Source organism: Dysidea avara, chromosome 7 (genome assembly GCF_963678975.1).
Source record: "Dysidea avara chromosome 7, odDysAvar1.4, whole genome shotgun sequence".
Lineage (NCBI taxonomy): Eukaryota > Metazoa > Porifera > Demospongiae > Dictyoceratida > Dysideidae > Dysidea > Dysidea avara.
In genome coordinates this window covers 19726-33524 of record NC_089278.1, presented here as the reverse complement: position 1 = coordinate 33524, position 13799 = coordinate 19726, and the positions used below count along the sequence as shown (strand labels likewise).

Genomic DNA, 13799 nt, shown 5'->3' with positions numbered 1-13799 from the left:
AAGGCTGTCCACCAGTAAGCCACTGACTCTTGCCAAGCCAGGTCCTTCACAAGGCCTGAAACCGCCATTTGAGCACTCCACACCACCCAGAAAAGACGTGTGTAAAAACCAGCCTCGTGTAGTTTGAGTAGTGCTGAGGGTCAAAACTTGTAGTACGATGGTGTAGCTATCCACTGGTGGTGTTAGTTTGATTTTGCCTGATGTGCGATTTGGATCGGTTCTGTAAAATCTGGTCACAAATGTATTGTATAACAAGAATTTAAAGCAAGAGTAACATTAATTTTTTAAGTAAGAGAGAGCAAGGTTACTGTAACTACTAGAAAATGTTGACCTTGTCACAAACTATTAAACCTTCAACTGATTATTGAACATGTAACACTACAAGCTATGCATGAAGTACATGCTGTGACTTTAACCTCAGTAACTCATCGTACCTTTATGACTGACCAGCTACATACATAGTCAAGAAGTTGAAGTTAACTCCAGTAGATAATGAGTTAGTGTCTCTGTCAACTTTTGCAGCAAAAATACTTCAACATGTTGACATGTTTGTTGTTTGTTTTATTTGAGTAATGACAACTATGCTTGCAGTTTCATTGTAATGTGATAAACTGACCCTTTTACTGGATAAATGGCTGATACCATTTCTAGCAGTGCAGAGCCAACAAATGTTGACCTCTTAATAGGGTGTGAATACTTTTGGGTACTGAGAAAAAGTTGACACCGCCATCAGATTGTTTTTGATATCTTCAAAGATTTGATACATCTTTTTAAAAGTAGAAGGAATTTTAAGGAATAAAAGTATAAACAAGGGAATAGCTAAAAAGTGGTGAAACAAGGAAGGTTACCTAATACCTGCAGATATACTAGTGGATATTTAATCTTTAAACTGCAGTCTATACCCATGACTGCGTTATGGATTAATGTCCACTAGTATATCTGCAGATCTTCCTTGTTTCACCACTTTTAAATATATAGCTGTTCCCTTGTTTCATTACTTTTTCTTCGATCCTAATCCAGCTTAAATTTTTTCTTTCTACCTGTATTTATAACATAATTCACTGTATTAAAATAAAGAATGGCACCAGGAATGCCATGAAAGTAATTTTGCATCAGAACATGTGCCCCAACAATCAATTACATAATGGAAGATGAGGTGGCCATTGCACGTTGTTTTCACCTATACTTCACCCGTTGCACAGCATTACAAGTAAAGAACAGCACAAGAAGTATCTCTGCAATCAATCCAGTCACTATGGATAAGTCAACACAGCCACAGGGAAGCCGCATCACCCTATCGTGAATCGACACCTTGCAGTGTCAGCAAAAAGAACTGGAACACAAAACAAGTCCATGATATGTGTATTGTACATACTGTGGTTGGAAAAAAGGCACATCTCTGGAAGGGTTTGGAGTTAGCCTGAAAACATTTTTGGGGTTGGCTGTGCTTGGTTTAGCCAATGCTACCAAGCTATCATGAATGAAATTGCGGCTGGTTTTAGGGTGATACTTTTCGCTGGAAAAGCTCAGTTCTTCATGATCCCTAGTATACAGTACTACCATCGTGTATGATATTACAGGAAAGTGGTTCAGGTTCTAAGCATCATTTACAGTGTATTAGATGTTAATCAAATTCCACTATTTGTTTTGAGAATAGCTGGTAGATATCGTGGCCATGGAAGAATGAGAATTTGCATTTGGTAGACTTGGGTCCTTGGGGAGAAGCTTTCAGAAGGATAGAAACCTACTTGAGAAATATGATGAAGTCAGTTGAGCAGAGAATAGTTGGGAGGTCACTAAGAACAAGTCTAAACAGGCTTATCATCCTGCAATAACACCAGTCAATAATCACATATTGTGTATGATACTTCAGTTGCTATAATGTAAAGTGGGGAGGGAGAATTTAATGAATGTCTTCACAGAAGTCCAGCTATATGTGTATTACTACATTTGTATAGTGTCTTGTTTGCCATGCAAGTGTAATAGTCACTGACATTTGCAAAAGCATATTTTGAAAATTGGTTGATATCCAAAAAAGATGTAAGTAACATGTATGATGATTCCTCTGGTTTAAAGATGCTCATGATTCAGGTAATTTTCCTTTTTAACTTGAAAAGGTACACCACTCCTTGTAGCTTACAAGGCCTGCTTATTTTTCAGTCACTATATACCTGTTACGTAGGCTAGCCCCTACTGAACTTTTATACACATCATTTCAGTGACTGGCTCTACCCTTTGACAAAAATAGATAGCTAACCTTTAATATGGTATGTAAACACCCTTTATGCATTGAGTGAAGGTTTATTTCTGTAGCTCAAAGCCTGTTTGCTCACGTTGCTGTTGGACAGCCATACCAACACGCAAACAAGGAGACATGCAGTTTTTGACAAACCAATTACAGGAAACCACGTGCGTGTCCACTGTGGGGGTGCTCTTGGGTTAAAAATGAATAGCGAATAGCATAAATGGAGGGTGGTGAATGAAGTGTCAAAGATCTGGAGGATTATTCTCATCTGAAAAAGTGGTCCAGTCTGGGAAAACCGGTCTTATTGTCTATAAAAGTATTGAGAAATGCTGGTTTTAAGTATTCAGTGTGCTGTAGCTCACCAATGGATGAGGCTATGAGTACCAAATTTTCACATGTTTTATACCAATTATTTACCTTCCAGAGCATCCACCATACAAGTAACCAACAGCTAAGTTTCCCGCCATTTGAGATAGATTTTAAACTGAGGTTAACTGTATCAGGCTAGCTCCAAAGGGGTGGAAGGCAGGGGCCGGAGGAAGGCAAGGGGCTACTTAAAAAGTTAGAGAGGAAGGTGCAGGGGTGATAATTATTACCCCATAATTATGTATCAGCCCAGTTCCTATAGTAATGTATTCATCACTGGTTTTAGTCAACTGAAAAGTAACAAAATGGCACTTTTGATCCACCTGCAACTCTCCATTGCAATGACTATTAATGTTCTTAATCACATGATATTACAACATTCAAGGTCTCACAAATGTGACGTAAACTGTTACTTCAGCTTTGTGTGATGTAGGCTGACTTAAGCATTTCAGGTACGTAACATGTTGAATGAATTGCATATTATCTAACAAGTATGGATGGTAGTAGTGTTTAGGAAGGTTCCTATTAATATAAATGGTACCCGTATGCACCAAAATACCACTGTTAAAAAAAAAACCACCTTTATGGAATAGTCTTAGTGACATCAATTCAGCATTTACAACAAGAAAATGCAGACAACTGGAGATTGAATTTTAAAATACTTGAAACCCAAGTTTGGTCCCCTTGCCTACCCACATTCCTATCTGACTGCATGCAGTCACAAGAATAGAGAACAAACGAGGCCACTATTTCACTCTACAGTAGCAAACTCACAAGTGGCATGTGATTCCTCTGGTTCCGACAAGTGTTTGCCTTCTACTACAATTTGCCTTTCTTATGTTCTAGACCACTTTACCAAAAGCTATGGAATGTTAATTGGATAATAAATTGGCAGTCTGGTGTACTATGGCAGATCGGATTGTCTTCTAGAAAAATGCTATTATTTGGCCTATGCTTTGCCACAAGTCAATGAAACTACTGTAGTACAGTTATGGTCTAGAGATAACTGATAAGGTCAATCAGAGCTATGCTCATGATTTGTATGAGTGTGTTCAGTGATAATGATTTGTAGCACAGTAATAAAGTGTAGGTTAGAGACCTAGTAGGGTTAAGTGTGTTCGTTTACTATAATGTAATCCTATTAGCGCACACCACAAAGCTTAATGCGCTTTAGGTGTGACGATAAGTGGACCAATTTTAAGTGTCATTGGTAGGCAGTAGTTAGAATTAACATTTATTATAACGCGGCGCTTATGATCACCTTGTGATCTCCAGAAATATATTGCTGGGGTTAATGACGGGACTACCTGCAACTAGCGTCAAGACTAGTAAGCTGCTCCATGTAGATTCGTTAGTATTCAGGTGGGGACACAATGATGGGTGGATTCGAGGGTGTTCATAACTTTCTGTGACGGAAGGCTGGTGGCTAGTTTGGTGCTGGCCTCCCCAAACACTGTGGACACATCCCTCTCCACTAGCCATCTCACTTTGGTACCAAGATAGGTATCAGAAAACTGGAGATACAACCGGTAGGGTCTTAATTTACTGCATCTTCTAACCATCACTAAATAAAAGTCTATGCAGTAGTAAACACGTTAGTTGCTAACAAAAGTACAGCCTAAGGGTCCATGTTGTACATGTGTAATGGTAGGAGCCGTTACATGTAAAAGACACCTATCATTGGTGCTTGGCACAACATACTGACCTTTGTGTGGGTCATGTCGTAAGTTTGCACTTAGTATATAGAATGGTTGACTGTTCCATGACTTTTAAACTAGGTGCGGAGTGGCCTTTGCTTAGCGTGCGTGTTGTGCGTAACATGTTTCTGTGCAAGACTGTTCAACTTTTTTCTTTAATTTTTGTAGCAAATACAGTGCACTTGTAACCTCATCGTTGAAGAACTACAGGCCACAAGGAAATGTCTGCAACTCCATCATTCCCCAAACTGGACAACCACCAGAATATGAGGCGGTCGTTGTGATGGTCCCTGCTCTGATTGGTTCCATCTATTTCCCAGATTTTAATAACCCTCCTTCAGGTGAGTGAATTGTTTGTATTGTTCCATTATGAAAACCCATTTTCTTCATCATATTCCAATAGTCTTGTATGACCAGACTGCTTTGCCTTTGAGTGATAGTTAACAGAAACTCTGCTGGCCAGATAGTCCGAGTAAACCAGTCTGTAATTGTACTAGCGATGGAGGGACTGTCACAGTGAATGCCAAGTTCTAGGCCAGCTAGTCCCAGAAGACCGTTCAACCAGTGTACCAGTGGTGGAGGGACCATCACAGTGACTGTATTATTATGTTTTAGGCCAGCTAGTCCAACTAGACCAGTTTATCAGTGATGGAGGGACCACCATGCACAGTCACCAGTAAGTTCTGTATTGTTGTTGAAATATATAGTATGTTATCGCAATGTAGGCTAGCTAGACCAAGGGGACCAGTCTGTAATTATATAAGCATTCCATATTTGTTTCAGATTATGATGTTGTTGTCATGGGAACAGCCTAAGCTGATGAGCGTACTAGAGAAGTGATGCTACGTTATGTCCAGGAACTTGTATCTGGGAGGAATGAGAGTACTTATAGTAAGTGTAATGTGTGCTGGTACACCAAGCAAGTGTGTGTGTGTGTGTGTGTGTGTGTGTGTGTGTGTGTGTGTGTGTGTGTGTGTGTGTGTGTGTGTGTTGTTGTTGTTGTTGTTGTTGTTGTGAGGCAGCAAAGCCAAGTGGTTAGGGCATTGGCCTGGTAATCAAGAGGTCCCAGGTTTGATTCCCAGTGTGGCCACTTTGGTGTTGTTGTTGTTTCCTTGAGCAAGGAACTTTACTCACATTGCTCCAGTCTACCCAGCTGTATAAATGGGGACCTGGTGGCCTAGTGTTAACTGGCTGGTATAAACTGGGGAAGCAAACGCCAAACTGTCCATGTCTTGCATAATGGGTGAAGGCTGTGGTGGGACTTTGGGTGCCCACACCTTCATCTGTGAGGCATGGTACAGCTCCCTGCAGGCTACTAGTCCTACCCCAGGGGGATTTGCTGGAGCTGACTCCTAGTACCTGAGTAGCGCACAGGTACCCCAGTGCTGGTTCACTGGGTAGGCGTGACCGCTTTGTGGCAGCCAATAGGCTTTGCTTTTGCTTTGTGCGTTGTTGTGTGTGTGAACATGCGAACACGTGTGTGTGTATGTGAACATGCATACACACAGGGTTTGAAATGAGCTAGTAACCTTCCCAATGTAATACTTTGCAGAGAACTAAGTGAAGCTCGTAACTCCAATTCAGTGCTCATGATGGAATGCACAAAATTTAGAGGAGAGCTGTCAGCTGAAAAGGTTTGTTATGATGCTACTTTGTGGTCTGCATGTGTATCTATTGTCAGTTGCTATACTAATATGAACATTCCTACTATGTGTATGTTTTACTGACTCTTTGTCATCTCAAGATAACTGTAGTCAGTAGATTGAGAAGATCAAGACCAACTACTGGTCACAAGTCAATGAATTGAATGCCACAATCGATGATTTGGTGAGTTGACAAGTAAACTCATCAGTATGTGATGTATTTGGTAATTGTCTTAAAAGATAGCACAAGTGGATGAGACAAAAAAGAAATACGACCGACACAAGCTCAATGTAAACAGGAGAAAAGGTAACTAGACAGTTGTGTTGCCATAAGTAATATAATGAGTTTTGTTATTACATTTCTAGGAGGTCTATAAAGAAGTTGTGGATAGGCTATCTAGTGATGCTGAAGAGCTGAGGACACTGTAAGCTGAAGTGTCAAAACCACAAGCACAGAATCAACGTGAAGAAATGTCTGTTACCAATAAGGTGATTGCGTGTGTGTAGTGATTAGCATAGGATACCAATATATTGTGATATATGAGGCCATGTCAAATTAATTTATGTTTCATGGACCCCGCCTGGTCACTATTTTGGCAAAGAAAGAAATCCAGTGATCTCTAAAAGTGCTATTATGGTATAGACTATTGTGGAAGAACTAATAGGTTAAGCGTCAGAATTAAGTTCTCTTTACTTCAGATACTTTAGTACCTATACAACTATGAAGATCTAGACACTCTAATGCATACAGCTGTAGAAGAATGACTTCTAGCCGAATGCTAAGTATGAGAGCAGTCATACGTATGTACTAAAATAAGCATCCAACTGCAGCTAAAAATGATTTTTTTCCTTCATTTTTTGATCTGCTGGATCACTTCTAGAGTGCAAAAAGTCCATGATATAATTAATTTGGTATGGCCTGATGTATCGACTCATGTGTTGCGATACATTGATATATCTACTTCTCACTCACAAAATCAGGACATTTGTCTAATGTGTTTGTATTTCAAAGACTAGATGTAAATATACTCGTTGATAATGTATATTTATTCCTACTTGATAATTCCTACAGGCATTTATGACGAACTTATCTCAGAAAACAAGACTATGGTGGAGCAGAGAGATAGAGAGAGACCAGCTACAGGCAACTTGTAACATGTATACTGAAGAACAACTGCTCCAAGATTGAGAAGGAGAAGGCCAAAGCACTGGAGGAACAAAAGAGGGCAATGCCAAAGGTGCAAGAGATTACATGTAACATGAAATGTGACTCTGCTCAACTACAGGTACTGTAGTCTTCGTAAGCTTTGTTACCTACCCTTGTTAATACTATACACAGTCTACCCCTTCACTACAAATCCCATGGAATTTTCAGACCCACGAAAAACCACCACTAGTCCCAATGGATTCGGATAACTGAGGTTCCACTGTAATAGTTTGGTGAAGAACACATTTTTAAAACAAAACAAAAGTATAATTTTGTATACATACATTTATATTCTATATATTACTGGAGATAAGTTGTTTAAATTTGATACACTTGAGTATAAGCAAGCAATTACATAACATGTTAACTATTACCATCCAATTGTCCTATGAAATAAGTGATTGCACTGCATAAGATACCGGGAGTTGAAAAACCGTCAACCAACTGTGTTGCCTGCATGTTCATTTTGTCCTTATCACTTACAGTGACCACTATATGGTAAATGCCCAATGCCCTATGAATATGTAGGCCATGGCCTTTCAGCACAGTGACCGGCTTTCTTGCCAAATACAGTTTAGGAGCTCGGCAAGCTATACTAGTATGTACAGCAGCAACAAGTTCACCTACTTTATTGGTGAGAATAGAGTTAGGATAGTAAGATGATGAGCAGGTCATCTGATGGCCCATTTGAAGTTTGCCACTTTCTTGACTGCTTGGTAGATCATCACCATCGTCATTCTGATCACCATTATCACGTTTATCAGCATCATTACTCTGATTAACATCATTACCATCACTCTTACTATCCGTACCAAGGATGCCGTCAATGTTTGTTTTTTTAATGATCATATCTGGTGAGCCACGAAATAGTAGGTACTTGGAAGCTTCTTTACGCGGCAACCTACTGTTCCAAGATTGTGCTACGTCAGTGCATCTGTAACAACATGTAAGTTCAGCCTTAACCTCTCCCTTAAAATTTAGGCAATGAAATAGCCTCTCTGTCCAATCATCTTCGCTGTAATTCCCTGCCATATTTGCTTTTAAAAGACAATTGGATATAGGCGACATAACATTCGGGTAATTACTCTTCAGCAAAACTTCACAGAATTCATTACCGTAAAAATACGGCAAATAATGTTCATGACAACTTCTTTCTTCACAAGCTTCAACGAAGTGTTTACTCTCATGTATTTTACAAAAAAAAAAGATGCCTTTTCCATGCTTACTGAAGAGTAAGTCAAGTAATCGTCAAAGGAAAAAAATATATAGATAGTCAGGATCATCTTCACTAGTCTTACCACATTTAAACACTTCTTGTACAAATTTCCCCTTTTTGATTTGTAACTCGTGAAAATCCAACTTTATCCTGCCACATGAATCCTTTGCGTATTGCTCTAGTTTGGTGTTTTCTGCTATTAAGGTAGTCCAATGTATTATCGGACGTAAGTAAGGTTCAGTTGTTTCCACATTAAATTTCACAAATACACTTCCCAAATAGACAAACAATGCCTACAATATATGAAATAACATCCATACGTATAATACTTTTGCATACTTTATAAGTTCTGTAAGCTGACAGACTTGTTGTTGACTCTCCACTTGGGTTTCTAATACATGAAAACACAACCATTGTAACACCCCAGCAATACTAGTAAAGTAACACATAGGGTATACTATCTATGGTAACAACCACATTCAAGAGTGCTTGGAATAAATGTCTGCATGTCAGGTATACAAACATTCCTTTGCCAAAGCAACACAGCCATGCTGTCAGTCTTGATTTGATCATGAGTTTTGTCAACTTACCTAGTGGTCACTTCAGCTATCCCCTCGTGTGGTACATAAATTTGTCACTTGTCAACGAGGGCTATATACAGTAAAAATCACACATGCAGGGGCACATCTTGTATCGTGTTGCCATTAGCGACACCATTGTTAATAGATTTGCTAAGTTAGCTAGTTCATGGAATATAGCACTTGGCCTTTTCCCAGGAAAGTTTCTGATGTATTCATTCACCATGCTACATGTGTTTACACACACCACCATGGTAACAATACATCAACACACTCACCATTCCAAGCTAGAGCTAGTACAATAGACAATATGCGCACTCTATTAAAACTGATCAATTAAGCGTAGACGGCGCAAAACTCAACGGTTACTAAAAACCTGAAGTCCCATATAAAAGTAAATGCGGCTCGAGCAATAACTTACCACTCAAGCTATGGGCAGAGCCTTTCACACTTCATGCTCTTCTTTGTCACGGAATGAATAGTATGAAGAATGAGACGCCCTGTCCATAGTTTGAGTGGTAAGATATTGCTCGAGCCGCATTTGTTGCCCATACTTTTATATGGGACTTCAGATTTTCAGTCACCGTTGAGTTTTGCGCCGTCTACGTTTATTTGATCATTTTTCGTTTGAGTAATAGAGTGCGCATATCGTCTATTCATCTACTGTTTGGGGTTTAGAATAATATACCTGGGTACCCTAGAATTGTTTCGCGCAAAATATTGCTCCATCAGTTTTCACCCACAAAACTAGGCACTTTTACAAAACAAACTACATTATTTGAATCCTTACACGATGAGCAACTGAAATATCTAGCGATTATCAGCGATCACCACCATTTGCTAGTGGGACTATTCAGGTTCATGTAATATTTTAAACAAAACTATGTAATTAAAATTAATATTATCAAGTAGCGTCTAAAGCACTTCCACCTTCCTCAAGGTGACTGGGGTAATTTCGTGAAGATGAGCTGTCACTCCCAAACTGCTTTATGAAAAAATCTACTACTAGAAATGTTCGTGGTGCATAATTTTTTTGCGGATTTCGTGGTATGAAGCTGATCCATGAACATAAAGCTGATCCACGAAAATTAATCCATTTAGAAACTCCGCAGAAATTGATAGCAGGGCTACTGTCATACTGATGGCCTTGTTCAAGACCGGTTGCCTGATTCCAGCAGGCAAGATTCTTTGTACACACACCCTCCTCGTGGCACCATCGGTAATGAGTATCAATCGTTACTAGACTGAGCTACATCTACGAATTTGCTCCCCACGAGGATCCTTGAGAAAATCAACTCGCTCGTCGAGATTACATCACAAAAATTATACCCACAAATTTCAAACTTATGGTTTTGGCAAACCACGAAAATTTTACCCACGAAATTAAATATGCTTATAGTATTTGTGAACTAGAGATACACCAGGTACAGTAAATACCTGTACCAAAGTAGAAGTTTCTAGCTACTATGGTTTTTGCGACAGCCTGGTTTTATCAAAGTTGAATAGTGCCATTTTGTCATGAATTTCAAATTTGATAGACAGTAACTCTCAACGAAATCATCCAGCTTTCTTGTAGAAGATACACCAGGACATTGTGATTACCTGTACCAAAGCAGAAGTTTCTAGCTATTCCAGTTTTCACACAGTTCAGTTTGATAAAAGTGGTGTACCGTGACTATGCTTGCACAAAATTTTCCTTCAAGAGCGCTACCTCCAGCACTACAAGGCAGCTGAGTTAAGGACTGATGTTTTCTAGCAGGTTTTATAACAAAGACTGTTTCCTTACATTACAGCAAGATTGGTGGTGTTTGCTGGGTTACTGTCAGTGATTCACAAAGTTACTCCATACGCATTTTTCAACACAAGCAGATACTTTGTGCCATATCTCCTTAATGGCTTTGTCGAATCATTTACAATTCGGTATGTATAGATGTATGTTGCTTTTACCCAAGCTTGGTTATAATTGGTTCTGTTAACGATAAGTTATGAGCGTGAACGCATGGAGTTACCTCCACTTACCTCCGTTTACATTATTGTGAGTACAGTGGAACCTCTCTTAACAAACTCTCTATTAAGGAATAGGAAAAAAACTTCCCAAAAGTTTGCTGTCAAGAGGGAAAGTCAATACTTTTTTACCTCAGAAAACCTGTATATCACAGCAAAATTAGTCAGGTCCCAAAATGTCCATAATAGAGAGGCTCCACTGTATTGGTACTTTACTTAAAATGGTGTCACGTGTCCAATGCATATAGGTTTATAGATTGATGTCAAATGTGACACACCTTGAATCGAGCCTTGAATCCAATTTAACAACAATACATTCCCACTGTTTTCAGCACTAGCTTACACAGTACATTTTAAAAACTTGTGGACAGGCTTCTGTTAACAGCTCAGCATATAATACATGAAAGGGGCACAACAATTGCAAGATCAAATGATTATCTCTTGCCAAGCACACTGGCAGCTAAAAACTCAAGGGCTGATGCCCCTGGGTTTCTGAAACTTAGGACACTGGCTTGCCCTGAATATTAGCACTTACTACATTATACTACATAATACATGTATAGGTAAGACATGCAGTGCTAGGGTTCTTCAGTGGATAAACAACCCCGAAGGAATGATGTAATAATCACCTAGGCAGAGCCGAGGTGATTATTACAGCATTCCTGAGGGGTGTTTATCCACTGAAGAATCCTAGCAATGCATGTCTTAGTTGTTTAGACAATGGCCTGTGTAGCTGGAATGTAGTTATGAATCCACAAAGTATGCAAATTGTTTTTCAAAGTTTGTGGCTAGGTGTCTTACTGGGTACACAGGTGTCTTACCAGAATAAAAACCCTGCATACCTTGCAAATATCAAAGCATTCTTTACATACCATTGTTTAAATTGTAGTTTTTTCTCACCTCGTCATCCTTTCCAGACCTCCTACATGCACATTAAAATTTAAAATAGCTCCTGTAATACCAAAGCACTCATTAGCATTAGACAAACAATATTCTACATCTTACAGTAGAATGAGTGATGTCATCTATGTTGCAGTCATTCACACAAAAGCTAGCCTCCTTATTTGATCGAGGTATCGTCAATCTGCATAGAAGGCATGGTTAGATGTAGTCTATTACACATACATGACATATCTATATTCAAGCATTACTACATATATCTAAACAGGCTGAACTACAAATGCGACAAATTCACTTGGCTGTGACCAAATAATAAAGTTAAATTTTATGGTTTTAACAACAAAGGTTTGGCAATGTGTGCTAACAGTTAAACTCAAGCACCAAAATCAATAAATGCATGTACCAGTGTTGCTTAGAGGTCAACTGATAATCAGATCGGCTATATCGGCCTTCTTTTTGTGTATCGGCATGGGATCAGCAAGATGTGTAACAATGTGCAGATACAATCATGTAGGGCTTCCATAGCTTATACAAAAGTTGAGACTACAACCTTGAACATAATCATGTTTTTCTACTGACACAGCTACCCATAAACATGTGTTTCACTGTTGCTTTACAACGGAATTTAAAATGTTTAAAGAAAAATCTATGCTATGTTTATCCGCTTGTTGATATTAGTTTATATCAGTTATCGGAATATTGATATCAGTGCACCTCTAGTACGGCACCTTCTTGAAGTTAAGCAGCTCTCTAGCTACAGGACGATTTGTCACACATCTGAAGTCTTTACATGCACTGACTGAGTTAAATGTAGCTACTCGAGCTACCAACACATGTTAAAAAGAGCAACCAAACAAAGAAGTTGTTGTAAGGAGGGAATATAGGAGTTTAGATAGAAGCCAAGCTAGTGGGAAGCTGAGAAGTCACAGAAAATGCTGCAGGCTCATTGTATATCCACATGGTCTTCCTTGCTGGTAGTACATTAAAATTAGGCAATAATGTTACAGTATCAACAAGAGTGGCCCCTTCGTAACACACTCTAGCTAGTAGCTAATGACTGGCTACATAAATTTCAAAAACTGTCGGCTAAATATCCACTTCGAATGCCACACATCTTGAATCCTCAGTTTTTAGGGTAGTTTCCCCCCACCCAAATACAAAAGGGAAAAAGCGGTCTGGGAAAGAGGGTACATATGGACTGGCTTCTGTCAACAGCCCAGCATATAAATAAATGGGAGGGCGCAACATTTGCAAGAACAAACGTACAATTGATTATCCTCTTGCCTCCCACACTGGCAGCTAAAGTCAAGAGCTGGTGCCCAGGGTTTCCGAAAGGATAGGACATTCGCTTGCCCAGAATATCTACAACAGTTAACACCACGATACGTACATCTACAAGAAACTTGCCAAAAAAACGCCGCCTTGACCTTTAGGATACCCTGCATCTTCAGACTGCTTGTCGTGTTTAACGCGCACTTCTGAAGCGCACTTGATAGTGGAAAACAGGGCCACACTACAGCTACCTTAACCATCTCCGTTCACGTATGAACCTTTAACCTTCGTGGATAGTGACAAATGGTTTGTACTTCAAAACTACATCAACTGAACAAGATCAAATAAGCGTACACATTCCTTATAAGCGCCACATTAACCAAAAAAATGTTTCCATGAGCTACATATTTAAAGGTAGATTTCTCATTCATGACAACTTGAAAGCAAACAAAAATTGCTGCATAGCTCTACCACACATAATTCTATTTCACCAAGAGAGATCAGTTTTGTAGCTGATTGGGATCCAGCTACCTGCATGTTTGAAATTCAGCTTTGATCAATTATACGATGCTACTTAATTACATAACGGATTAATCAACAACTACAATTTTTTGTAAGATACATTTACTTAATCCTCTACACAATTTTATCAAAAATTGAAGCTTTTCAAC

The 13799-nt window shown here is 39.1% G+C and overlaps 2 long non-coding RNA genes across 6 annotated transcripts; one reads left to right on the top strand and one right to left on the bottom strand.

Annotated features, from left to right (window-relative positions):
• Positions 1-3754: 3754 nt before the first annotated feature.
• Positions 3755-7486, top strand: LOC136260196 (uncharacterized). 5 transcript variants are annotated; one of them, XR_010703451.1, is made up of 10 exons: positions 3755-4140; positions 4477-4649; positions 4712-4984; positions 5092-5199; positions 5861-5942; positions 6053-6135; positions 6192-6258; positions 6318-6440; positions 7024-7189; positions 7291-7486. It is a non-coding gene; the product is annotated as an uncharacterized lncRNA (long non-coding RNA). The 5 variants fall into 5 exon arrangements; XR_010703450.1 differs by having other exon boundaries at positions 7238-7486; XR_010703448.1 differs by having other exon boundaries at positions 3756-3939; positions 7024-7237.
• On the bottom strand, positions 7388-11822 carry LOC136260198 (uncharacterized). The gene is made up of 2 exons (XR_010703452.1): positions 8714-11822; positions 7388-8667 (listed from the first exon to the last, which is right to left on the bottom strand). It is a non-coding gene; the product is annotated as an uncharacterized lncRNA (long non-coding RNA).
• Between the last annotated feature and the right edge of the window lie 1977 nt (positions 11823-13799).